The sequence below is a fragment of the Macaca nemestrina genome, chromosome 1 (genome assembly GCF_043159975.1).
Source record: "Macaca nemestrina isolate mMacNem1 chromosome 1, mMacNem.hap1, whole genome shotgun sequence".
Taxonomy (NCBI): domain Eukaryota; kingdom Metazoa; phylum Chordata; class Mammalia; order Primates; family Cercopithecidae; genus Macaca; species Macaca nemestrina.
In genome coordinates this window covers 194244103-194257523 of record NC_092125.1, presented here as the reverse complement: position 1 = coordinate 194257523, position 13421 = coordinate 194244103, and positions in this window count along the sequence as shown.

Genomic DNA, 13421 nt, shown 5'->3' with positions numbered 1-13421 from the left:
GTTTCTCTGTCGTGGTGCTCTGCTTATTACCTTCCCAGAATGTATGAAAATCTGTCACGTATTCATTTATTTGAAGGGAAAGCTCTACAAAGGTAGGGGTCTGGTGGGTCTTGTTGGTGCTTCAGTTCCCAGCATCTTCAGTTCCCAGCATAGGGCAGGTACTCAGTTGGTCCTCCCCATTCACCCAATTGCCCACATCACAAGAGCCTGGGAATAAACCTGTTTCTCTTTTTACTCTACTCCCCCATCCAGCCATATCCTGCTCATACCTTGTGGGATCCCTAGGCCTATCCTAATTCTCCCTTTCACTCCAAACGGTCTCTCAGCCTGGGTCTCCTCCCATACCCTTCCATTCTCCCACAGCAGCCAGAGGCATCTTTCTTTCTTTCTTTCTCTTTCTTTCTTTCTTTTTTTTTTTGTTTTGAGATGGAGTCTCGCTCTGTTGCCAAGGCTGGAGTGCAGTGGTGCTATCATGACTTACTGCAAGCTCTGCCTCCTGGGTTCATGCCATTCTCCCACCTCAGCCTCCCGAGTAGCTGGGACTACAGGCGCCCGCCACCACACTCGGCTAATTTTTTTTTTCTTTTTTGTATTTTTAGTAGAGACGGGGTTTCACCATGTTAGCCAGGATGATCTCAATCTCCTGACCTCATGATCTGCCCTCCTCGGCCTCCCAAAGTGCTGGGATTACAGGCATCAGCCACTGCTCCCGGCCAATTTTTTTTTTTTTTTTTTGAGATGGAGTTTCGCTCTTGTTGCCCAGGCTGGAGTGTGTGGCTCACTGCAACCCCTGCCTCCTGGGTTCAAGCGATTCTCCTACCTCAGCCCCTCGAGTAGCTGGGATTACAGGCATGCACTACCACACCTGGCTAATTTTGTATTTTTAGTAGAGACGGGATTTCTCCATGTTGGTCAGGCTGGTCTCAGACTCCTGACCTCAGGTGATCCCCCTGCCTCCGCCTCCCAAAGTGCTGGGATTACAGGTGCGAGCCACCGCACCCAGCCAGCATCTTTCTAAAATGCAAATCCAGGCTGGACAAAGTGACTCACATCTGTAATCCAGATGCTTTAGGAGGCCAAGGCAGGAGGATCATTTGCAGCCAGGAGTTCGAGACCAGCCTGGGCAACAGAGCAAGACCCTGGCCTCCACACATACACACACACAAAATTATCTGAGCATGATGGCGTCTGCCTATAGCCCCAGTGAGAGGATTGCTTGAGCCCAGGAATTAGAAGCTGTAGTGAGCTATGATCACACCACTGCACTCCAGTCTGGGCAACACAGTGAGACCTTGTCTCTAAATAAGTGCGTGTGTGTGTGTGTATGTATGTATGTATGTTTATATACATATGTATGTATGCATAAATAAACAAATCTAAATCCAGTCCTGCTGAATTGCTTCAGTAACTCTCCATTGCCCTCAGAGTAAACTTTGTTTTTTTTTTCCTTGAGACGGAGTTTCATTCTTTCACCCAGGCTGGAGTGAAGTGGCGTTATCTTGGCTCACCGCAACCTCTGCCCCCCGGGTTCAAGCGATTCTCCCGCCTCAGCCTCCTGAGTAGTTGGAATTACAGGCGCCCACCACCATGCCCGGGTAATTTTTGTATTTTTATTAGGGATGGGGTTTCACCATGTTAGTCAGGCTGGTCTTAAACTCCTGACCTCAGGTGATCCACCCACCTTGGCTTCCCAAAGTGCTAGGATTGCAGGTGTGAGGCATCGTGCCCGGCCCAGAGTAAACTTTAAATGTCTTAACAAAGGCTTCCAGAACTGTCCTCTCCTTGCCTCTGCTTTCCTCTCCCTCCTTATCCAATCCATGACTGTGCTTACCACCTTCCAGCATTGCTCCAGCCTTTTTGAAATCTGCAGCTCAGAAATCGCCTGCTCTAGAAAGGTTTCCTTCCCTTCCTTGGGTAGTTGTCCTGGAATTGCTTCCTTTCCCCATTGCATGGGGGGTGCCAGGTTGTATCACTCTTGGTCACCATTGCACCCTGGTATCTAGCTCATGGTGGGCACATTTCCGCATCCCCCTTCCCCAGCTCCTTCATCACATACCTTGTGAACTGGAGGAGGACAGGGCAGTTTTGCAGGAGTCGTAAGTGTAGAGATTTTGTTGTTTTGCAGGAGACTGGAGGAGCAATGGTTTAGAAGCAGTAATGGGGAAGGACCCTTCCCACAGGAGGCTGGGAGAGCTGACAGAAGCCCTCAGGGAAGCAATGTCAGAGGGAGTCAAGTCTTCCTGACGGTAGAAAGTTTGGGAGTGAGGCAGGCTGTGAGAGAAGGGTCATGAGGGAAAAAAAGCAGTATGGCCCAGTGGTTAAGGGTGTGGACTTAGAGGTCATCAACACATAGGTGATAGAGTGATAGACATCATATAACTTCTGAGCTGGGAGGATCACAAGAACCCAGGAATTCCCTAGCCTGGGCAACATAGTAAGACCCTATCTCTTAAAAAAAATTCACCAGATGTGGTGGCACACGGCTGTAGTCCTACCTACTCAGGAGGCTGACGTGGGAGGATCATTGGAGTCCAGAAGTTTGAGGCTGCAGTGAACTGTGTTCACACCACTGCATCACATTCTGGGTGACAGAGCCAGACCATATGAAAAGAAAGAAAAAGAGAGCGAAAGAAAGAGAGAGAGAGAGAAAGAAAGAAATAATATAACTCAGTTCCTGAAACATGCACAGAGTGGCCCGTCTGTGGATGCTGTTTTTGTTGTATTGGAAACGACAGGGCCTGACTGGGTGTGACCCAAAGTCCTGACTGTGGTCAGCCTGACCGACCCAGGGATCTGAGCTCTCACAGGGGCACTGGACACACCGTCCTGAATCCTGGAGCTGACACTGAGACAGAAGGGTCACAGGAGAACCCACTGAACTGGCCTTGAGTCAGCACAAGGACACAAAAGAAAGATTTTGGTTTTGGAGAGCGGGGCTTGTATAGACACTGGTGGGAGAGGCCAGCTCCCCTCTCCTCCTGAACACCCAAATCTGATCCCCCAGTGGTTCCTCCCGTACACCTGCAACAACCTCCTTCTCCATCCTCCCTGCAATCCACTCTACACATGGCAGACGGAGTCCTTTTTCAGAAACGTAAATGAGACCATGTTGCCAGCCTCTCACCCAGCTGAAATCCTGCTAGAGGCTTCCCAGGGCTCTTAAGAAAGGAGTTGGCAAAAGTCTTTCCAAACTGAGGTGATAAGGTGGACAATTTTAGGTGGGATGAGGAAGGACATTTTAAAATTTCACCTGTGAATCAGAAAAATAGAAGTGTTATGTCATTCTTTAATTTCATAAATATTCTTGCTTAAGAGGATACAAAGGGAGTCAATTTAAAGAAAAATATTAAGGAAATAATAGTACAAGAGGAGCCACCGTCGATGGTACTAGAACAAGGCTCAGGAAATTTGACCTCTCTTCAGTTTCATCGGGGGCTCTCTGTCCCTCCCTCCCTGGCTCTAGCTACACTGGCCTTGCAGGTCCTTGAAGATGTCACATGCTCATCTGCCAGGAACGTTCTGGAATGCTCTTCCCAATCTCACCTTTGCACTATATCCCCCTCTTTTGCTAAGATAACGGCCCTCAGATCGTGGCTCCAGTGTCCCTCCCTGGGAGTCTCGTGATCAGGGGACCCTGCCATCATTATCTCCTGGTCCTTCTACTTTTCCTTCATAGCACTTACTGCCATTTGTGATGATCTCTTGTGTGTCTGTGATTACATCTATGCCCCCTCTAGAATGTAAGCTTCTCAAAGCTGGACTGTGTCTTGCTCACCCTCTCTATGTTCAGGGCCCAGTTGGGCCTGGCACATGCTAAGCACTCATCTGAATGAAGCATGCGTGAACAGATGCATGCACCTAGTTACTCACCCTGATGGCTCCTGCCTCAGTCCCTGGCATGTTGACACTGCTCAGACTGTGGCTGCCCCTGTGGAGTTAGGAGTTGCCTTGGCATCAGCCTTTGAGCAAGGGGCTCCACACTGTCATTTTGCACCCAGCCTCACAAATGATGTAATGGTCCTAAGCAAAGGATTGAGGAAGGTGGAAAGTAAAGACAGTGGGGTGGATGACCCCTTTCAGAGAACCCAGAGAAGTCAGGAGACATGGGGTTGCAGACAGTCTCTCCCAACTTGGACCTTGTCCTGGCTTTTCTTTGAGGAGTCATGGAGATTAGATCTAGGCCCTCTTCCTGGTTGGAGGGGGGTCCCAGGAGAGTCATGCGGGTGGGGTCAGAGCTTCTGCCTTGGGTCTCAAAGGGCCTCTAGCCTGCCCCCTCTAGCCATGGCTTGGCCTCTTCCTTCTGGCCTTTCCCCACACTTCAATGTTTGCTTATCCTGGACACCACAACCCCCTGATGCTATAGGAAGGTGTAGGTCCAGAGTATGCACTGTTTTAGTTTAAACATTTAAAATATAGAAAGCTCAGAGGTGAACTTAACTAACACCCATGTGCTTACCACTCAGAATAAGCAACTGTTAACATTTTTGCTTCAGATTTTTTTTTTATATATAAAACAAATAGAACATCATAGACAGAGCTGAAGTCCCCTTTGTTCCTCTGCCCAGTCCAATTCCTCCCTTCCTTTCATTCCCAGGAGCAGTTGTTACTACTAATCTGATGTGTTTCCTTCCAATCTATTTCGATGAGCAAAACAGAATGTGTGTTAAATGGAAGCATTATTCTTCATAGCCAAAAAAAAAAAAAAAAAAAAGGAAACAATCCAAATGTCCAACAACTGATAAATGGATAAACAAAATGTGGCTTATCCATATAATGAAATATTATTATTATTATTATTATTTTGAGACGGAGTCTTGCTCTGTCGCCCAGGCTGGAGTGCAGTGTGCAGTGGCCGGATCTCAGCTCACTGCAAGCTCCGCCTCCCGGGTTTACGCCATTCTCCTGCCTCAGCCTCCCGAGTAGCTGGGACTACAGGTGCCCGCCACCTCGCCCGGCTAGTTTTTTGTATTTTTAGTAGAGACGGGGTTTCACCATGTTAGCCAGGATGGTCTCGATCTCCTGACCTCGTGATCCGCCCATCTCGGCCTCCCAAAGTGCTGGGATTACAGGCTTGAGCCACCGCGCCTGGCATAATGAAATATTATTAAGCAATAAAAATAAATCAAGTGCCAATCCATGCTAACATGGATTGGCTTTTTTTTTTTTTTTTTTTTTTTTTTTTTTGAGACAGGCGCTTGGTCTGTCACCCAGACTGCAGTGCAGTGGTGCGATCTCTGCTCTACGTCTACCTCCTGGGCTCAAACCATCCTCCCACCTTAGCCTTGCAAGTAGCTGGGACTACAGGCACGCACCAGCACACCTGGCTAATTTTTGTATTTTTTGTAGAGATGAGGTTTTGCCATGTCACCCAGGAAGGTCTCGAACTCCTGGGCTCAAGCAATCTGCCTGCTTCGGCCTCCCAAAGTGCTGGGATTACAGGTGTGAGCCACCCCACCCTGCGTGATCAACCTTGAACACATTTTAAGTGACAGAAGCCAGATGCAAAAGGCTACATATTATATGACTACCTTTATACAGAGTAGGCAAATCCTTAGAGACAGAAAGCAGATTAGTGGTTGCCAAGGGGGAAGAGTAGAATACAAGTCACTGATTAATGGGTGTGCGGTTCCTTTTTGGGGTGATAAAGATGTTCTAGAATTAGGCAGTGGAGGTGGTTGCAAAACATCTACATCTACTAAAAAACACTGAATTGTATACTTTAAAATGGTTAAAATGATGACTTCTATGTACTCAAAAAAACACGCAACATTGTTTACCCTCTGACCCATTTTAAGTGCAGGTTCAATAGCGTTAAGTGTATTTAAAGGCTTGTGAAACAGACATCTAGGACTTTTTCTGGCTGCAAAACTGAAACTGTGTATCTACTAAACATGAATTCTCCCTCCCCCACCTCCACCCTCAGCAACCACCTTTCCACTTTCTGCTTCTATAATTTTGACTGCTTTAGATTCTTCACGAGTGTAATCACATAGTATTTGTCCTTTTGTGACTGGCTTATTTCCTTTTTTTCTTTTTTTGAGACAGAGTTTTGCTCTTGTTGCCCAGGCTGGAGTGCAATGGCATGATCTCGGCTCACTGCAACCTCCATCTCCTGGGTTCAAGCGATTCTCCTGTCTCAGCCTCCCGAGTAGCTGGGATTACAGGCACCCGCCACTACGTCCGGTTAATTTTTTGTATTTTTAGTAGAGACAGGGTTTCGCCATGTTGGTCAGGCTGGTCTTGGACTCCTGACCTCAGGTGATCCACCCACCTCGGCCTCCCAAAGTGCTGGGATTACAGGCGTGAGCCACCGTACCCCACCAGATCAACTTTGAAGACTTAAGTGACAGAAGCCAGATGCAAAAGGCTACATGTTATATGACTACCTTTATACAGAATAAGCAAATCCAGAGACAGAAGACAGATTAGTGGTTGCCAACGGGAAAGAGGAGAACAGAAGTGGCTGATTAATGGGTGCGGGGCTCCTTTTTGGGGTGATAAAAATGTTCTAGAATTAGGCAATGGTGGTGGTTGCAAAACATCTGCATATACTAAAAACCACTGAGTTATGTATTTTAAAGTGGTTAAAATGATGACTTTTATGTACTTAAAAAAAATTAACATTGTTTACCCTCTGACCCATTTTAAGTGTAGGTTCAGTAGCCTTAAGTGTATTTAAAGGCTTGTGAAACAGACATGGAGGACTTTTTCTGGCTGCAAAACTGAAACTGTGTATCTACTAAACATGAATTCTCCCTCCCCCACCTCCACCCTCAGCAACCACCTTTCCACTTTCTGCTTCTATAATTTTGACTGCTTTAGATTCTTCACATGAGTGTAATCACATAGTATTTGTCTTTTTGTGACTGGCTTATTTCACTTAGCATAATGTTCTTGAGGTTCATCCATGTTGCAGCACGTGACTGGATTTCCTTTCTTTTTCAAGGTCGTATAATATTCCACTGTGTGAATAAACCACATTTTCTTTATTGTTGCATCATCAATGGCCATTTTTGGGTTGCCTCTACCTCTTGGCTACTGTGAATAATGTTGTAATGAATGTGGGTGTGCAACTGTCTCTTTGAGATCCTGCTTTGAGTTATTTCAGATGTACACTTAGAAATGATATTTGCTGGATCATATAGTCATTCTATTTTTAATTTTTTGAGGAACCTCCATACCATTTTCCATCGTGGCTGCTTCATTCCCCATTCCCACCAACCCGATGTTCAGAGAATTGGAACCCAGGGCCTAAGGGTTCCAATTGCTCTGCATCTTCATTAAGAGTTCTTATTTCCTGTTCTTGTGATAGTGGCCATTTTAATGGGTGTGAAGTGATTTTATTTTGATAATTTTTACACTTGATCTTAGCCCAAAGGCCAAGAAGTGATATCATTTTAATAATTTTTAAAATGTGATTTAAAAATATTTTTCTGTAGGTATATTACCACAACTTGTTTTCTCACATTATATTTCTACATATAGATCTGGTTCATTTATTTTCCTTTATTTTTTATTTTTTATTTTTTTTTATTTTTTATTTTTTTTATTTTTTATTTTTTTATTTTTTTGAGACGGAGTCTTGCTCTGTCACCCAGGCTGGAGTGCAGTGGCCGGATCTCAGCTCACTGCAAGCTCCGCCTCCCGGGTTTACGCCATTCTCCTGCCTCAGCCTCCCGAGTAGCTGGGACTACAGGTGCCCGCCACCTCGCCCGGCTATTTTTTTTGTATTTTTTAGTAGAGACGAGGTTTCACCGTGTTAGCCGGGATCGTCTCTCGATCTCCTGACCTCGTGATCCGCCCGTCTCGGCCTCCCAAAGTGCTGGGATTACAGGCTTGAGCCACTGCGCCCGGCCTCCATTTTTTAATTTTTAATTTTTTTTTTTTTTTTTTTTTTGAGACGGAATCTCTTTCTGTTGCCCAGGCGGGGTTTCACCAAGTTGGCCAGGCTGGTCTTGAACTCCTGACCTCACGTGATCCACCTGCCTTGTTCTCCCAAAGTGCTGGGATTACAGACATGAGCCACCACTCCCAATCTGGGTAATTTATTTTAGTGGCTCAATTGTCTTTCTTTCTTTCTTTCCGTTTTTAGACAAGAGTCTCACTCTGTCGCCCAGACTGGAGTGCAGTGACATGATCTCAGCTCACTGCAATGTCTGCCTCCCAGGTTCAAGCAATTCTCCTGCCTCAGCCTCCTGAGTAGCTGGGATTACAGGTGCCTGCCACCACATCTGGTTAATTTCTGTATTTTTAGTAGAGATGGGGTTTAGCCAAGTTGGCCAGGCTGGTCTTGAACTCCTGACCTCAGGTGATCCACCCACCTGGGCCTCCCAAAGTGCTGGGATTACAGGCGTGAGCCACTGCGCCCAGCCTGGTTCATTTATTAAAATGGTTCAATTGTCTTTCTATTTATTTATTTATTTATTTTTAAGAGTCTCATTCTGTCGCCCAGGCTGGAGTGCAGTGATGTGATCTTGGCTCACTGCAACCTCCATCTCCTAGGTTCAGGCGATTCTCCTGCCACAGCCTCCCAAGTAGCTGGGACTATGCACCCATCACCATGTACAGCTAATTTTTTGTATTTTTAGTAGAGACAGGGTTCCACTATGTTGGCCAGCTCTGGTCTCAAACTCCTGACCTCAGGTGATCCACTCACCTCGGCCTCCCAAAGTGCTGGGATTACAGGCATGAGCCACCATGCCCGGCCAGATCAAACTTGAAGACGTTTTAAGTGACAGAAGCCAGCTGCAAAAGGCTACGTATTATATGACTACGTTCACACAGAATAGACAAATCCACAGAGACAGAAAGCAGATTAGTGGCTGCCAAGGGGGAAGAGGAGAACACAAGTGGTTGATTAATGGGTGTGGGGTCCTTTTTTGGGGTGATAAAAATGTTCTAGAATTAGGCAGTGGTGGTGGTTGCAAAACATCTGCATATCCTAAAAACCACTGAGTTGCATACTTTGAAATGGTTAAAAAGATTACTTCTGTGTACTTAGAAAAATATGTAACTTTTAAGTTTACTCCCTGACTCATTTTAAGTGTAGGTTCAGTAGCCTTAAGTGTATTTAAAGGCTTGTGAAACAGACATCTAGGACTTTTTCTGGCTGCAAAACTGAAACTGTTTATCTACTAAACATGAATTCTCCCTCTCCCACCTCCACCCTCAGCAACCACCTTTCCACTTTCTGCTTCTATAATTTTGACTGCTTTAGATTCTTCACATGTGTGTAATCATATAGTATTTGTCTTTTTGTGACTGGCTTATTTCACTTAGCATAATGTTCTTGAGGTTCATCCATGTTGCAGCACGTAACTGGATTTCCTTTCTTTTTCAAGGTCGTATAATATTCCACTGTGTGAATAAACCACATTTTCTTTATTGATGCATCATCAATGGCCATTTTTGGGTTGCCTCTACCTCTTGGCTATTGTGAATAATGTTGTAACGAATATGGGTGTATAACTATCTCTTTGAGATCCTGCTTTGAATTATTTTAGACATAAACTTAGAAATGATATTTGCTGGATCATATGGTCATTCTATTCTTAATTTTTTGAGGAACCTCCATACCATTTTCCATCGTGGCTGCATCATTTCCCATTCCCACCAACCCAATGTTCAGAGAATTGGAACCCAGGGCATAAGGGTTCCAATTGCTCTGCATCTTCATTAAGAGTTCTTATTTCCTGTTCTTGTGATAGTGGCCATTTTAATGGGTGTGAAGTGATTTTGATAATTTTTACACTTGATCTTAGCCAAAAGGCTGAGAAGCAATATCATTTTAATAATTTTAAAAACTGTGATTTAAAAATATTTTTCTGTAGATATATTACTGTAACTTGTTTTGTCACATTATATTTCTACATATAGAACTGGTTCATTTATTTTACTTTATTTTGTGTTTTCTTGAGACGGAGTCTCCTTCTGTTGCCCAGGCTTGAGTGCAGTGGCATGATCTCAGGTCACTGCAACCTCTGTCTCCCTGGTTCAAGCAATTCTCCTGCCTCAGCCTCCCAAGTAGCTGAGACTACAGGTGCCTGCCACCTGCCTGGCTAATTTTTGTATTTTTAGTAGAGACAGGGTTTCGCCAGTTTGGCCAGGCTGGTCTCGAACTTTTGACTTCAGGTGATCCGCCTGTCTCTGTCTCCCAACATGCTGGAATTACAGGCGTGAGCCACTGTGCTCAGCCGGTTGTGCAGTTTAAATTGGCATTGTTATTTTATTTCTAGCTTTTTTCTTTTCCTTTCCGTTCCTTTTTCCTTTCTTCCTTCTTTCCCTTCCTTCCCTTTTGGTCCTTTCTTGCCTATTTGTGGACCTTTATTTATTATTATTATTACTTTTTTTTTTGTTTTTGAGATGGAGTCTAGCTCTGTCGCCCAGGCTGGAGTGCATTGGCCTCATATCTGCCCACTGCAAGCTATGACTCCCAAGTTAAAGCGATTCTCCTGCCTCAGCCTCCCGAGTAGCTGGAATTACAGGCGCCTGCCACCATGCCTGGCTAATTTTTGTATTTTTAGTAGAGACGGGGTTTCACTGTGTTAGCCAGGCTGGTCTCGAACTCCTGACCTCGTGATCCGCCCGCCTTGGCCTCCCAAAGTGCTGGGATTACAAGCATGAGCCGCCGCGCCTGGCCTGACCTTTTTATATCCATATGGATCTGGAATCAGTTTGTCTAGTTCCATGAAAAACGATGATTAGTTTGTTTTGTTGCAATAGCTTTGGAATTATAGATTTAATTATAGGTTAACTGCCACATTACTATATTGAATATTTGTATCCATGAACAAATTAAATATTTCCATTTATTTAGATTTTTCTTAATTTTTTAGAGAAGTTTCAGGTTCACAGCAAATCTGAGTTTCCACACATCCTTTGCCTCCCCGCCAACCAACACACAGCCTCCCCAATATCCACATTCCTTATTTCCCACACCAAAGGGGTGCATCCCCCACCAGAGTGATGCATTTGTTGCAGTTGATGGACCTGCAACGACACATCATCGTCATCCAAAGTTTATGGTTTACATTAGCTTTCACTCTTTGTGTTGCACATTTTATGGGTTTTGACAAATGTGAATGACATGTATCCACCAGTATAGTATAACACAGAATGATTTCACTGCCCTAAAAATCTGTGCCCTGGGCCGGGCATGGTGGCTCACGCCTGTAATCCCAGCACTTTGGGAGGCCGACCTGAGGTTGTCTGGACCTGGTTCGTGGTCTCACTGACTTCAAGAATGGAGCTGTGGACCTTTGTGGGGTGTATTACAGCTCTTAAAGATGGCACAGACCCAAAGAGTGAGCTGTAGCAAGGTTTATTGTGAAAAGCAAAAGGACAAAACTCTCACAGCCTGGAAGGGGACTGGAGCAGGTTTCAGCTGCTGGCTGGGGTGGCCAGCTTTTATTCCATTATTTGTCCCTTCCCGTGTTCCGTTTCTGTCCTATCACAATGCCCTTTTTTCAATCCTCCCTGTGATTGGCTACTTTTAGGATCCTGCTGATTGCTGCGTTTTACAGAGTGCTGATTGGTGCATTTTACAGGTCACTGATTGGTGCATTTTACGATCCCCTTGCTAGTTACAGAGTGCTGATTGGTGCATTTTACAATTCCCTTGCTAGTTACATAGCACTAACTGGTGCATTTTACAATCCTAGCTACAGAGTGTTGAATGGTGCGTTTTACAATCCTCTTGTAAGACAGAAAAGTTCTCCAAGTCCCCAGGAAGTCCAACTGGCTTCACCTCTCAAGTCAGGAGTTTGAAACCAGCCTGGCCTACATGGCAAAACCCTGTCTCTACTAAAAATATAAACATTAGCCAGGCGTGCTGGTGCATGCCTGTAGCCCCAGCTACTTGAAAGGCTGAGGCAGGAGAATGGCTTGAACCTGGGAGGCAGAGGTTACAGTGAAAGGAGATTGTGCCATTGCAAAGAAGAAAAAACAAAAACAAAAACAAAAACGAACATACAACAACAAAAAAAATCTGTGCTCTGCCTATTCATCCCTCCCTTCCCCTTAACCCATGACTATGACTGTCCTTTTTACTGTCTCCATAGTTTTGCCTTTTCCAGAATGTCAATTAGTTGGAATCATGCAATACGTAGCCTTTTCAGATTGGCTTATTTATTTATTTATTTTTATTTTTTACTTAAGATGGAGTCTTGCTCTGTTGCTTAGGTTGGAGAGCAATAGCATGATCTCAGCTCACTGCAATCTCTGCCTCCTGGGTTCAAGCGATTCTCCTGCCTCAGCCTCCCAAGTAGCTGGGATTACAGGTGCGCACCACCATGCCAAGCTAATTGTTGTATTTTTAGTAGAGACAGGGTTTCAGCATCTTGTCCAGGCTGGTCTCAAATGCCTGACCTCAGATGATCCACCTGCCTTGGCCTCCCAAAGCGCTGGGATTACAGACATAAGCCACTGTGCCCAGCCTCAGATTGCCTTCTTTCACTTAGTAACATGCATTTGTTTCCTCCATGTCTTTCTGTGGCTTGACAGCCCATTTATTTTTAGAGTTGAATAATATTCAATTGTATGGATGTACCACAGTTTATCCATTTACCTACTAAAGGACAACTTAGTTGCTTCTAAGTTTTGACAATTATGCATAAAACTGCTATAATCATCCATGCACAGGTTTTCTGTGTGGATATAAGTTTTTTTTTTTTTTTTTTGGAGATGGAGTCTCGCTCTGCCGCCCAGGCTGGAGTGCAGTGGCCGGATCTCAGCTCACTGCAAGCTCCGCCTCCCGGGTTTACGCCATTCTCCTGCCTCAGCCTCCCCAGTAGCTGGGACTACAGACGCCCGCCACCTCGCCCGGCTAGTTTTTTTGTATTTTTTAGTAGAGACGGGGTTTCACCATGTTAGCCAGGATGGTCTCGATCTCCCGACCTCGTGATCCGCCCGTCTCGGCCTCCCAAAGTGCTGGGATTACAGGCTTGAGCCACCGCGCCCGGCCGTGGATATAAGTTTTTAACTCATTTGGTTAAATATTAAAAAGCATGACTACTGTGTTGTATGTTAAGAGTATGTTTAGTTTTGTATCCTTTACATTTAAAAATGTTTCATAGTTTTCTGAGAAAACATCTAGTCATCTTTTGTTATATGTATATTTCTAGGTGCCTTATAATTTTTGTTGCTATTGGAAATGGTATACTTTGATAATACATTATTTCTCTCTTTTTTTTTTTCTTCTTCTTCTTTTTTTTTTTTTTTTTTTGAGACAGAGGCTCACTCTGTTGCCAGGTTGGAGTGCAGTGGTGCGATCTCGGCTCACTGCAACCTCTGCCTTTCGGGTACAAGTGATTCTCCTGCTTCAGCCTCCCAGTAGCTGGGACTGCAGATGCGAGCCACAACACGTACCTAATTTTTGTATTTTTAGTAGAAACGGGGTTTTGCCATGTTGGCCAAGATGGTCT